Genomic DNA, 14,366 nt, shown 5'->3' with positions numbered 1-14,366 from the left:
ATGGCTGTAACGGGAGCGACTCCGAAGCTGAGTAAGGTTACGCAGGAGGCGAACCTGAAAACAGCTGTCGAGAATTCCGCAGCCCCGAAGTCAGCGAAAAGGAAGAAGGTCGAGCAGAAGGATGGCCATCCCAAGCCGTTGAACCCAGTGCCTCCACCAGTGAGGACCACTGAAGCTCGCCGGGAGGAAGACCTACCCTGGAGGGAAGTCGTGAACCCCAAGAAGGCGAGACGACAACGACAGCAGACCGCAGAGAAAGCGGCAGGCGGAGCGATACGCGCCACTGTTAAGAAGGGTAGAGCCCAGAAGACGACGGGTGAACCTTCCAATGTCAGTGGTAAGCGTAAAGATAGAGGTGAGGCGATTATCGTCAGTACTGACGATAAGAGCTACGCCGAAGTCTTGAAGGCCATGAGAGTTAATGACAAACTCGCTGGCCTAGGAGAGGATGTCAACTGCATCCGAAGGACGCGGAGAGGCGAGATGATTCTCGTCTTGAAGCGGGATGCTGCTCAGAAGAGTTCTGAGTACAAAAAGTTGACAGAGGAAGTCCTGGGCGATGGGGTTCAAGTAAGAGCCCTATGTCCAGTCTCGAATATCCAGTGCAAGGGCCTGGATGAAGTAACCGAGGCCAGAGACCTGCTCGACGTAATGAGAGATCAATGCAATGTCGAGTTCATGGAATCTGCGGTTCGGATACGCAAAAGCTATGCGGGAATGCAGGTTGCCTCATCCTTAGTACCTCAGCCTGAAGCCAAGAAGGTAATGGATAGAACTAAACTAAAAGTGAATTGGTCGGTATGTGCACTAAGCATAAGCCAACCACTTCAGGTCTGCTTCAGGTGTCCTGGCAACGATCATAAGTCCTACGATTGTAAATTACCTGATCGCAGTAAGCTATGCCGTAGGTGTGAAGCTGAAGGCCACCAAGCTCGCACCTGTCAGGCTGCACCAAGGTGTCTGATCTGTCCCCGGTACAGACAACAGACACCTCACCGGTGTCCAGGCTTGTCCGGCCTCTAGAAGGACCCAGACACGCAGGTAACACAGCTTAACCTGAACCACTGCGAGGCGGCTCAATTGCTGCTACAACAGTCGGTTACTGGAGTGTAAAGCTGATGTAGCCTTGCTGTCCGATCCTTATCGCATCCCTGCCGGTAACGGTAGTTGGATTGCGGATAAGTCCCAGATGGTGGCCATCTGGACTTGCAGGGCGATATTCCATTCAGGAGATAATATCATCACCTGACGATGAGGGTTTCGTTATAGCAAAGGTAAACGGTGTTTACTTTTGTAGCTGCTACTGTCCTCCCAGGTGGAGTATAGTGCAGTTTACTAGGGTAGTAGATATTCTTGCAGCAAGACTAACTGGCTTAAAACCGTTAGTTGTAGCAGGCGACTTCAATGCGTGGGCAGTGGACTGGGGATCCCGGTCCACAAACGCCAGAGGTCATACCCTGCTAGAGTCGCTAGCGGTACTAAACGTAGTCCTGCTGAATGAAGGCCAAGTGCCAACGTTCAGGGGACCGAACGGTGATTCATGCATCGATGTGACCTTCTGCAGCGCGGGATGGACGGTGGAGCCAGAATGGGAGGTTCATGAGGGCATACCTCCAGCGATCATCAGGAAATTCGTTTTATGATCCGGTATACCCCCGTAGCCACAAGGCGGATCGGCAAAAAGCCGATCTAGGACGGCGCACCTCACAGTTCAACCCAAAACTCTTGGAGGAATCACTACGATGGGAGACGCGAACAACGGGATTAAGTGGCGAAGAGTTAATCGATGTACTAACCCGTGCATGCGATGTGACGATGCCTAGGAGGACCAAACCTCCCGGAAACCGGCAACCTGTGTACTGGTGGACTGACACAATTGCAGACCTTCGTAGAACCTGTCTTCGAGCAAAGAGAAGGCTGCGACGTGCCAGAACAGACGCTGATAAGGTCGAGAGACGCAGGGTGTTCCAGACAGCGAGCAGAGCTCTGAACTACGAGATCAAATGTAGTAAGAGAGCCTGCTTCGAGCGGCTGTGCAGGATGGCAAACGACAATCCATGGGGAGATGCATACAGGATGGTGATGGCTAGGACCAATAGCACGCCACCTGAGAAATCTCCGGGGATGTTGGCCAAAATAGTAGACGGGTTGTTTCCGAGGCATGAATCATCGAACTGGCCCGCTACTCCCTACGAGTCAGTTGACGTAGTACCGCTAGTGACTAACGAAGAGCTTATCGTAGCAGCAAGAAAACTTAAGCTCAATAAGGCGCCAGGCCCGGATGGTATTCCAAACCTGGCCCTTAAACACGCCATTCTTGGCAATCCAGATATGTTCAGGAGCTGCCTCCAGAGATGCATGGACGAAGGAAACTTCCCAGATCGATGGAAACGGCAGAAATTGGTGCTCTCACCGAAGCCTGGCAAACAGCCGGGGATCCCTCGGCATACAGACCAATTTGCCTACTCGACACAGCTGGAAAGCTGCTAGAGAGGGTCATTCTGAATAGATTGTCGGCCTATACTGGGTGTGCTGGTGGCTTATCTGGCAACCAGTATGACTTCCGTAAGGGCCGTTCTACCATCGAAGCAATTCGAGCGGTAACGGATACGGCAAAGATAGCGAGAGGTTTAAACAGAAGAGGTATTAGGTACTGCGCGTTGATTACACTTGATGTAAAAAACGCGTTTAACAATGCTAGCTGGGCAGCAATTGCTGACTCCCTGCACCGATTGAGAGTTCCGGATTACCTGTGCAGGATACTGAAAAGCTATTTTCAGAATAGGGTGTTGTTATACGACACTGATGCTGGTCAAAAGTCGATCGTAGTGTCCGCGGGTGTTCCACAGGGATCGATCCTCGGACCGGTTCTGTGGAATATTATGTACGACGGAGTATTGCGCTTAAGTCTCCCGGCCGGAGTAAAGATAGAAGGCTTCGCGGATGACGTAATGCTAGAAGTAGCAGGTGACACTCTCGACGAAGTCGAACTGAAGGCTTCATACGCGATTGGCAGAGTGGAGGAATGGCTCAACTCGAGACGGTTATCCCTTGCACACCAAAAGACGGAAGTCGTGGTAGTGCATAACCGTCATGGGCTGCAACAGGCGAGGATAAGAGTAGGGACCTGCACAGTTAACTCCGTGAGGTCTCTCAAGCATCTGGGCGTGATGATCGATGATAAGCTCAATTTTACGAGCCACGTCGATTATGCATGTCAGCGGGCTTCATTGGCGATAAAATCTTTATCACGAATGATGTCCAACAGATCGGCGGTGCATAGTCAAGTGCGTAGGCTGATAGCTGGCGTAGCATTGTCTATCATCCGTTATGGCGTGCCGGCATGGGCCGTAGCACTAAAAGCCGAGTACAATGTAAAGAAATTGATCAGAGTACACCGGCTGATGTGCTTACGTGTCGCGAGCGCATATCGCACCATATCATATGAGGCGGTGTGCGTTATAGCTGGAATGATGCCGATTGACACACTCCTAGAGGAGGATGTGGAGTGCTACAACGAAAGGGACTCGGTGCAAGTGCGACGTGTCAAGAGAGCAGCTTCGTTGCTCAAAATGGCAAAGAGCATGGGACACCGCAGTCAAGGTCGTTGGACCCACAGACTGATTCCAGATGTGTCCAACTGGGTTGATAGGAAGCATGGTCAAGTCAACTTCCACCTAACACAGGTGTTGTCTGAACATGGCTGCTTTAAGAAATTCCTACACAGGTTTGGCTTCGCAGATTCTGCGGAGTGTCCTGAATGTGTAGGTGAGGTGGAATCGGCAGAGCATGTGATGTTCGCATGCCCGCGATTCGAGGTAGAACGCAATACCATGCTGCTTATTAGTGGTATGGATACAACCCCGGACAACCTCGTCGAGAGGATGTGCCGGGAAGAAGCTATATGGAATGCGGTGAACACAGCATCTCAACAGATCATGTCGAAACTGCAGCGGTGGTGGCGTCTTGAACAAAACCAACGAGTGCAGTAAGGGCACCTGTGATGCAGTGAACACCTTGCTCACCCCGACAACCAACATGTCGCGGGTGGGCTGCGGGGACCTCAGTATGTAGATATAGAGGTCATTGCGGTTCACGCGCGGTGATTGTTGTCGGGGTGCTCGTCTCCAACGTGAGATTATGATACGGACCGTTAGGTTACTATCATAGCTTGCGATCGACGGGTGGTGAAGTAGCCACCCTTGAAGTCGATGTTGTGTGTATTGACGTCAAGTGCGTTAGCATAGGCGTGAGCGTTCTCAATAGTCCCCCCCTGATGTATTGCTTAATTGCGGGCCGGGGGTACGGACTGGCGAAAGGGTTTTGGTTTTAGTGGGTCGGGTAAGAGTTACATGACATACCCATCCCCACACTACCTGAGTACCTCCTCAGGTGTCTGGTTGCAGATTTCCGTTTACCCTTGCTCAAGAAAAAAAAAAAAAAAAAAAACACCGTCTTCTTGCACACCGCCAAAGATGGTCCTAAGCACTCGTCTCTCGAATACTCCGAGTGCTTGCAAGTCCTCCTCGAGCATTGTCCATGTTTCATGTCCGTAGAGTAAAACCGGTCTTATTAGCGTCTTGTACATGACACATTTGGTGCGGTGGCGAATCTTTTTTGACCGCAGTTTCTTCTGGAGCCCGTAGTAGGCCCGACTTCCACAGATGATGCGCCTTCGTATTTCACGACTGACATTGTTATCAGCCGTTAGCAAGGATCCGAGGTAGACGAATTCCTCGACCACCTCGAAGGTATCCCCGTCCATCGTAACACTGCTTCCCAGGCGGGCCTTGTCGCGCTCGGTTCCGCCCACCAGCATGTACTTTGTCTTTGACGCATTCACCACCAGTCCTACTTTTGCTGCTTCACGTTTCAGGCGGGTGTACAGTTCAGCCACCTTTGCAAATGTTCGGCCGACAATGTCCATGGCACCCGCGAAACAAATAAATTGACTGGATCTGTTGAAAATCGTACCCCGGCTGTTACACCCGGCTCTCCGCATGACACCTTCTAGCGCAATGTTGAACAACAGGCACGAAAGTCCATCACCTTGTCTTAGTCCCCGGCGCGATTCGAACGAACTGGAGTGTTCGCCCGAAATCTTCACACAGTTGCTTTGATCAGTCTGGTAAGCTTCCCAGGGAAGCTGTTCTCGTCCATAATTTTCCATAGCTCTACGCGGTCTATACTGTCGTATGCCACCTTGAAATCAACGAACAGATGGTGCGTTGGGACCTGGTATTCACGGCATTTTTGAAGGATTTGCCGTACAGTAAAGATCTGGTCCGTTGTCGAGCGGCCGTCAACGAAGCCGGCTTGATAACTTCCCACGAACTCATTCACTAATGGTGACAGACGACGGAAGATGATTTGGGATATCACTTCGTAGGCGGCATTAAGGATGGTGATCACTCGAAAGTTCTCACACTCCAGCTTGTCATCTTTCTTGTAGATGTGGCATATAACCCCTTTTTTCCACTCCTCCGGTAGCTGTTCAGTTTCCCACATTCTGACTATCAGTTTGTGCAGGCAAGTGGCTAGCTTTTCCGCGCCCATCTTGATGAGCTCAGCTCCGATACCATCCTTACCAGCTGCTTTATTGGTCTTTAGCTGTTGGATGGCATCCTTAACTTCCCTCAAGGTGGGGGCTGGTTGGCTTCCATCGTCCGCTGAACTGACGTAGTCATCTCCTCCGCATCCTTGACTTCCACTGCCTGTACTCTCAGCGCCATACAAATGTTCCTCGTAGTGCTGCTTCCACCTTTTGATCACCACACGCTCGTTCGTCAAGATGCTCCCATCCTTATTCTTGCACATTTCGGCTCGCGGCACGAAGCCTTTGCGGGATGCGTTGAGCTTCTGATAGAACTTGCGTTTATCTTGAGAACGGCACAGCTGTTCCATCCCTTCGCACTCCGCTTCTTCCAGGCGGCGTTTCTTCTCCTGAAAAAGGCGGGTCTGCTGTCTCCGCTTCCGTCTATAACGTTCCACGTTCTGCCTGGTACCTTGCTGCAGCACGACCGCCCGCGCTGCGTCCTTCTCCTCCAGAATCTGTCTGCACTCTTCGTCGAACCAATCGTTCCGTCGACTTCGACCCATATACCCGACGTTGTTCTCCGCTGCGTCGTTAATGGCTGCTTTAACTGTACTCCAGCAGTCCTCAAGAGGGGCCCCATCGAGCTCACCCTCTTCCGGCAACGCTGCCTCGAGATGCGGCGCGTATGCAGTGGCGACATCAGGTTGCTTTAGTCGCTCTAGGTCGTACCGCGGCGGTCGTCGGTACCGAACATTGTTGATGACGGATAGTTTTGGGCACAGTTTAACCATCACCAGATAGTGGTCAGAGTCGATGTTAGCGCCACGATATGTCCTGACGTCGATAATGTCAGAGAAGTGCCATCCATCAATCAGAACGTGGTCGATTTGTGATTCTGTCTTCAGTGGTTATCTCCAGGTGTACCGATACGGGAGGCTATGTTGGAAGTAAGTGTTGCGAATGGCCATATTCTTGGAGGCGGCGAAATCAATTAGTCGTAGGCCGTTTTCGTTCGTCAGCCGGTGAGCGCTGAACTTTCCAATAGTCGGTCTAAACTCCTCCTCTTGGCTAACCTGAGCGTTCAAATCCCCTATGATGATTTTGACGTCATGGCTTGGGCAGCTGGCATACTCACGTTCTAACTGCGCGTAGAATGCGTCCTTTGATCCTCAACCTGCACATTCTTTCATTGATCGGCCACCACCCGATCACACGCCTTTGTATATCGCCCATCACTATGAAAGCTGATCCCAGCTCGTGTGTGTTACCGCAGCTCTGGTAGATGGTATGATTACCCCTAAACGTTCGCACCATTGATTCCTTCCAGCAAACCTCCTGCAGCGCTATGATGCCGAATCCACGGTCCTTGAGCACATCGGTGAGTATGCGTCCCGATGAAGTTGAGAGATTTGCAGTTCCACGAACCGAGTTTCCAATCGCTAGTCCGTTAGTCGTGGTCTTCGCCGATGGTTCCGGTCCGTACTCTCTTGTTGATTGTTCGTTGCGTATGTTATTTTGAAGGCTGGCTTGCAGGGCCTGACACCAAACCCCCTAAATTTCCGGAGGACCATTCCTCCTTATTCCCGGTGGACCGAGTCCCTTGCTGGCACCCGGACCATAATCAGCCGCCCCTAACATGGAGAACAGACGCTGTTGTGAGCCGATCCTGACATGGAGAACAGACGCTCAGTAAGATTTGCACCTCCGGAGAGGAGCAAACCCCCCGCCCCCTCCCTATCAGCATACGACCATAGTTCCCACCGGGGTTGGTTACCCGATCTTCCCTAAGGTTGCTTGTATCCTGGCCAGCACCACGAGGAGGTAGGGATAGGAGTTGCTGGGTAAGAGGCTAAGGACCGCGATATGGGGTCTATTTTATTCCTTCAGGTACACGAAGTACCAATGGTACGCTTTGCCCAGCAACTGCGTGTGTATCGTCTAATTAACAAAATTAAAGAGAAATTAAATTTATTTATACTATTTAACTAGAAAAGAATTTTAACAGATCATTTAGCCTACATACAATACAATAATATGCGACGAAATTCAACAAACGCCTTAATATATGCAATATCGGGATCAAGTGTGTCCAAACTGTGGGGGATCAAGTGTGCCCATGTTGAGTATTTATTTATTTTTGACCCTTCCTTCGGAAGTGTCTATAATTTCACTTTGTATGCGTTACGCAAGTGTGTTACGTATGAATCTATCAAGAAATCTCGTGAATTATTAAATAAAATGTATGGTATTTTAGGCAAATTCACTTTGACATTGAAAATATAATTATAACAAATGATATGACATGGAATAATGCCTATTTTTCTTATTTGTTTCAAAGAAACAAATGATATTAATTGAGGAACATATAGAAGCATGTACAAAAAAATCTTCTCAGAAAAGCAAAAACGTAAAAATTGAAAGGGATTTCAAAAATTTCTTCAGTGGAAGGTAGATAGCAAATGTGAGCATGTTTTGAGACACTAATAGATCACTTGTATGCATGTATGTGTGCGTATGTGTGCAAATTCTGAAATTTACTACCATAAAAATCTCGCTCATTTTTAAGGTATTGAACAAGTTTAGATTTACCAAATCAAGCATCCATAAGGCGAAATATATGTTATTATTGAACGCTATTGAGTTTCGCTCAGATCAATGACTGATTTAGTTAGTTCTGGATTAATTAATATCGAGGTCTCTGGAAATTACGAGTACAATATATGCAACTAGCGTTACGATAGTTACTAACCATGTCACAATAGTTATTCAATCCGACGAGCGCCTTATAGATAGGCAGCATGAAGTACAGTACGTTATCATTCGTTGAGTTGTCACTCAACCCATGACATCCGCCTTTGGGTAGGCAATTATTTTGTCACTTTCACGGAAAATCGCCGTGGGAAGCTGAGTAGTTTTATCTCGTTTTAAATATTGGAGTCTGGAAAAAAATTCCTTATAACTAAGGAAGGGTCAAAATCTCACTGTAGGTGGATTAATCTGGGTTTTTTTTTATTTATTTATCAATTGGTACATTCATCTGACATCATTGTCTACATGAATAAAACTTAAGGCTCTATAAACCGTAATCAATCCGATAATGAAGATGATTTTATTCGAATCCGCACTAATACTAATAAAGTTTTGAACTTAATTCAATATTTTTGGGCTATTTGCCGACTTACCTCCATCATAATATATTCATGGCATTTCCATATTAATTTTTCACTGATCCAAATCAACAATTACTGAGGAATTGCAGGAAAAACGCTGAAAACTGCCTTTTTTCCTGGGCCGGCATTCGTATTTTTATCGAACGCATACTAACTCCGAACGTTTGGAGCAAACACATACACACGCACTTGATTTTTCACTTGATCTTTTCCCACTGTTTTCTTGATTTAATCACTCCTAAAACATATTCACTAACTGAGTTTCACATTTTTCTTCAATATTGACTACCAACTAATTCACTTCGCGTCCAAAAACTGTCGAAAACTGCTTTCCAAAAATCGAAGTGAGAGACAAATTTGACGACCGTATTGTGAATGCAATAAAATGCGGAAGACTCAAACTCACTAGCGCAATAAGTGAAATGGTGAGTACAAAATCTACGCGATGCAACTTCATTCAATTCGAACAATACAATGTATACGCCAGCCAACACGCAAACAAAGGTGTGCATACATGAGAAAATAATCATCTCTTTACCGTTGCCAGATTTGTTTATTGGAAAAAATCATTGCTGTTTGCCGGATTGAACAAATATACCAGAAATAAATTTTTAAACATGTTATGTAAGCTTCTGTTAAATTCCAAGTGGAGAATAACAAATTTTAAACCAATAAATACCTATATATTTGATACACCGTGAACATGTGTTATGATATAGAATAAACATTTCGTCAAGTCTGGCAACATTATGCATCAGCTGGCATATTTTTAACACCCCATTTCCACCCACCCCAGTTGTAAACAAAATTTATCAATCGCTGCCCAGACAACCACACATCGCATAAGAATGTACGATTAAAATCGTTTACCGATCCAATTTTCATCAAAATCGCATTATGGTGCGAAGCTCATCAGTTTATTTATAAACTTTCCCGCACAGTAGGCTATTTTGCGAGTTTATTCCAGCTTCATATGTTAACATCGCATATCCCTGCAAACAAACTCAAATGAAATCGGATTATCTGTCAAACAGAGTTTGTTATCACAAACTACATCGCAATGTACAACGAACAAACTCGCATGAAAATCGTGCATATCGCATACACTGCCGTGCTACGTCGGATAAGAAATACACATATATCGCCTCCACTTTTGTACGCAAAAAGCGTTTTCGCGACTGGTAAGCGATGAAATTTGTGTGCATAGGCATCGCATAACAGAAAAACAATTCTATTATGCATGCATTCTGGTTGTCTGGGTGCTGCACTTTTCCGTACCAATTGCCTCACTATTACAAACAAGCGATACAGTCATTAATTCTCAAAACATTGTGATGGAGTCTTGAGCCTTAAGCTAGGCAAATGCATTAGATTGCAACAATCGTAGTCTGAAATTACTTGTGCTTATAGAAAAATCAAATAAACTGTAAACACTATTAAACATACAACACATTATACGTATTGGCTCGTTCTGACCGCAGCCAGTGCGTCTATGTCAATCTTAAAAGTTCGTTTGTCTTAAGTTACGAGGAATAGCATTTATGTTGTTTGAGCTAGCAAATTGGATGAATCAATATATCCGGTTATCACTTTTGTATAAACAGAACTCTTTCCACCTGACGTCTCCTAGTTAATGTCCATTGCAAGCAAACGCAGCGACTCCGTATGATGGTAAGTTGAAAGGGTCACGCCAATGAAGATACCTCAACGCATAACGAACAAAACGAGATTGGACGGCTTCTATTCTCGAAGTCCAGCTTCCAGAATAAGGGCTCCACACGACAGCAGCATATTCAAGTACAGACCGCACTAGCGAGAAATACAATGCTCACAAGCAGTACGGATCCTTGAATTCATTTGATATTCTGAAGATAAATCCCAGATTTCGATTAGCTTTCGCAATAAGATACGAGTAATGCTCTCGAAAAGACAGTTTTGTGTCTAGTTGAACGCCAAGATCCTTAACCTGATTCTCTCGCGACTATTTCACCTTCAATATCATGTTCCAATTGATTGGTTCTTTTTGGTGGAAAGATATAACCGAGATTTTTTAGCTGATTAACATCTCGTTGATTCCACACCATTCTGCGAAGGCATCAACAAGTTTCTGGAGTTTCAAACGGTCTTCGAGGGACTTAATAACGATATATATTTTAAGATCATCTGCATGAAGTCGGCAGCCTCTAGGGAGACAGCGCAAACATCATTGATGAACAAGGAAAACAAAGGGCTCGAGTTTGCTGCCTGAGGAACACCGGAAAAATTCGAGAAGGTGGACTGAGCTCCACCAATCTTCACAGACAGACGTCGATTAATTAGGTATGATTTTAACCAGTTGACAAATTTTGGCGCAGCACCCATCCGCTGGATCTTCGCAAGGAGAAGGTTGTGGTCAACACGATCGAATGCAGCTTTCAGATCAGTGTATGGGGCCGTCCAGAAACCACGTGGTCATATAGGGGGGAGGGGTTTGGAAAAGCCACGATAAGCCACATGGGGAGGGGTGTTGCTCTCGAACCACGTGGTTTTTAACACGAAATTTTTAGTAAATAACAATAGGTATAAAAATACAAATCATCAAAATTTAATGATTTAATCATTAAACGCAAAGCAGTCTTAGGGCCGATGCCCACGTAGCGTCTTTTCAACTCAGTTTAAAAGAATTTAGCATTAAGCATCGAAGCGGTAACGCAGCGTCGGTCGCAACGCCGATGCATATCTGAGTTATTTGGCCAACTTAGCTTTAGATCACATAACATATAGGCATCTTCGCCATGGAATGTGGTCCTTCCATGATTTTGAAACGCTAGCGAACCTAGCGGTGGAAGTCAAACTTTACTGAGCAACGTGCATAAGACAGAGCATGCACGCATGCTTCGATGTCTCTTTCTTCCACCTTGGATATACGGGAGTGCCGTTCGTCGATTGTTGATACGCAAAGAGCCTGCTTTGAAAATTGCAGTTTGTTCTATCATGCCTATCTGTTTTGTGTTTAGATCCTATAGACACTTTTGCATCAGCGGACTACAGCTACAATTTTGAAAACTGTTCATGTTTTTACAATAATTCAAGAAAAATCTTCAAAAGAATGTCTTGTGGATATTCAGGAAAAATCCAGTAAAAATTTCCTGTCAAAACTTTGACCTTACTTCATATAATCCTGATAAAGTGCTGGCATTCAGAATGTTTTTGACCATTCTCTCTGAAAATTTTGCTTTAAATTTACTAAATTGGTCATGAAAAAAACAAAACATCTCCAATGTAAATCCGAAAAAATTCCATGAATTCTGTCTGAAAATTCAAAACAGTCTCGTGGGAAATACATATAATTTTCGGTGGAAAAAATGTTCATATTTTCATATTTTTCTTTTACATTCTAAAGATTTCTTCGACAAGTTCTTCCGAATCTTCACCAGAAATTCAATTTCATTCAAAATAAGTTTTTCGAACATTTTAGGAGTACCCGAAATGTTCAGTCTCCACTAGCCTTACGAGCAAAGGCGTAGGATTGCCAATCCGGAAATGACGAGTTCGATTCTCGTTCCTGTCTAGGATGTTTTCGGTGTCAAACATTGTCGACACCCTAGGTATAATGTATCCTTCATTACTTGCTACACACAAGATATATAATCTTACAATTGCTGGCATTTGAAACTTTCAATTTATAACTGAGGAAATGGTAATAGAATAAACTAAGTTGAAAAGCAGACCAACTTCCAGTTGGAATAGAATAGAAGACTTCTAAATTTTCAAGAAATATCTTCTGAATTTTCATGAGAAATTAAATAGCCAATAACATGAAACACTTTGATATTACCGTTGATTTTTTGTTTTGGATTTTGTTTTCAAATTTGGAATTTTGAAAAAGATTTACGCTCTTTGTGAATTCTATCATTTTTAAATTTTCAAAATATTTTTTTTAGACATTATTTAGAATTTCCACGGAAGAGTCTATGGATTATCTTCAAAATACTTTTGTTTTTCAAAGAATAAATCTTAGAATACTCAAGGTTCGTGTTTTTAATTTGCACCATAAATTCTTCCAAAATTTCATGGGAAATTCATTCTTCTTCGGAAAGTCATTTGATTTCTGGGTTCAGCTAAACATTGCTAAATCTTTACCATAGAAAGCACAAGAAGTTTAAAAATTTAAGAATTTTCACATCAGAAAATCTTTAAAATTTTTATTTAATTTTCTAAGGAATTCCTATTGGAATTGCTTCTAAATACAACCTTCACAAGTCTACAAAAGTGCAATTTTTTTCGTTATTTCCACTTGTAAAACATCAGAAATATCCTCGGAAATTCATTATTGGTGTTTTAGATGAACTTTTTCGATTTTCTACTGGAAAATCTTAGGAATTTCCATGGAAATATTTTGGTATACTCAAATAATTTCTTTTGGAAATTAAAAACTCTGAAAATTTCTAAGATTTTTTTGAAAACGAAAAAATTTCCATTAGTTGAAGAATTTCCTTGAAGATTCATTAAATTTGCCAGGATTTTGAAAAAATCTTTAGAATTCTGTAAAAAGGCTAGTTTTTTCTAATTTATCCGGAAGTTCTTCAGAATTTGATGTTTATTGAATTTTCATCGTAAATATGCATTTAGGATCCTTCTACTTCTTCTAGTTCTTCAAAATTTCTACGAACCTTTTTAGGAACTCTTCACAGAATTTCGAAAAAGTCGTTGAAATACTGAAGATTTTTCCGTGGAGACTCGAAGAATTTCTTCTAACTATTCTGAAGGGTTTCCTTCAACTCAGAATATTTATTCTGAAAATTAGGAAGATCTTGGAATTTAAAATTCATCCAAGCAATAAATGTAGGCAATTATTTAGGATTGAAGCCTAGTTCTTATGATATTGAATAATTAGGCTAATTGATCGAAAAATTTAATAATGCACCTAATTAGAACATTGGTGCATTTTAATTCGATCAATATCTACAAAATTCTAGTAGTGCGTATGAAAAAGGTTATGACATAGAGAAGTTTGTATTTAAAAATCAACATGAAATTCTAAATAAAATGCTTTTTAAATTCATAAAAGGGTCTTAGAACTAAGAAGAGTCCGACGATATGAAAAAAAGTGGCAGTGTTCCAGAAAAAAACACTCCAATTCCTAAAACAATCTAGGTTAAAAAATAAATTCCAAAACAAATCTCAACCCTTTCAGGATGGATGGGTCATATATGCCCAGCGTTTTATATTGTCTATTAAATCACAAAAGAGAGCTAGACCACCATTTTCTTCAGTAAAATTGTTCATCTAGATATTGGTTTACAGAAAAAATATGGGAGCTCAAATTTTGACTGACCCTGAAAACTCAGTTATCGAAACTTTGGGAAGATTTCGATTCAAGACAGCAAATGAAGTTGAAATGTTTGAATCATTCTGAACACTCAGATGAATGGGTCATCCTGAACGTTAAGCCAGTGATTGCTCTCAAGTTCAGCCCACGACTTCTCGGTGATCAATCATGACATTGTAATGGCCTCATCATCGGTATGTACCCATCCGATGAAATACATATGATCCTAATTTCCATTAACATGAGATCTAAGAGACAAATTAAAATTATCTTGAGTCAACATCAAGCTGCACAATGACTATACCTTTTTGTAGGGCCTTAGAAGCACTGGGTTCACGCACTTGAACTT

General features: G+C 43.6%; 1 pseudogene; it reads left to right on the top strand.

Moving 5' to 3' along the window:
* Nucleotides 1–14,366, top strand: part of LOC134219014 (UDP-glucosyltransferase 2-like) — a 74,021-nt pseudogene continuing 59,655 nt past the window's right edge.

Source organism: Armigeres subalbatus, chromosome 1 (assembly GCF_024139115.2).
Source record: "Armigeres subalbatus isolate Guangzhou_Male chromosome 1, GZ_Asu_2, whole genome shotgun sequence".
Taxonomy (NCBI): Eukaryota; Metazoa; Arthropoda; class Insecta; order Diptera; family Culicidae; genus Armigeres; species Armigeres subalbatus.
The sequence above is the reverse complement of the archived record's forward strand: the minus strand, read 5'-3'. Positions and strand labels throughout refer to the sequence as shown.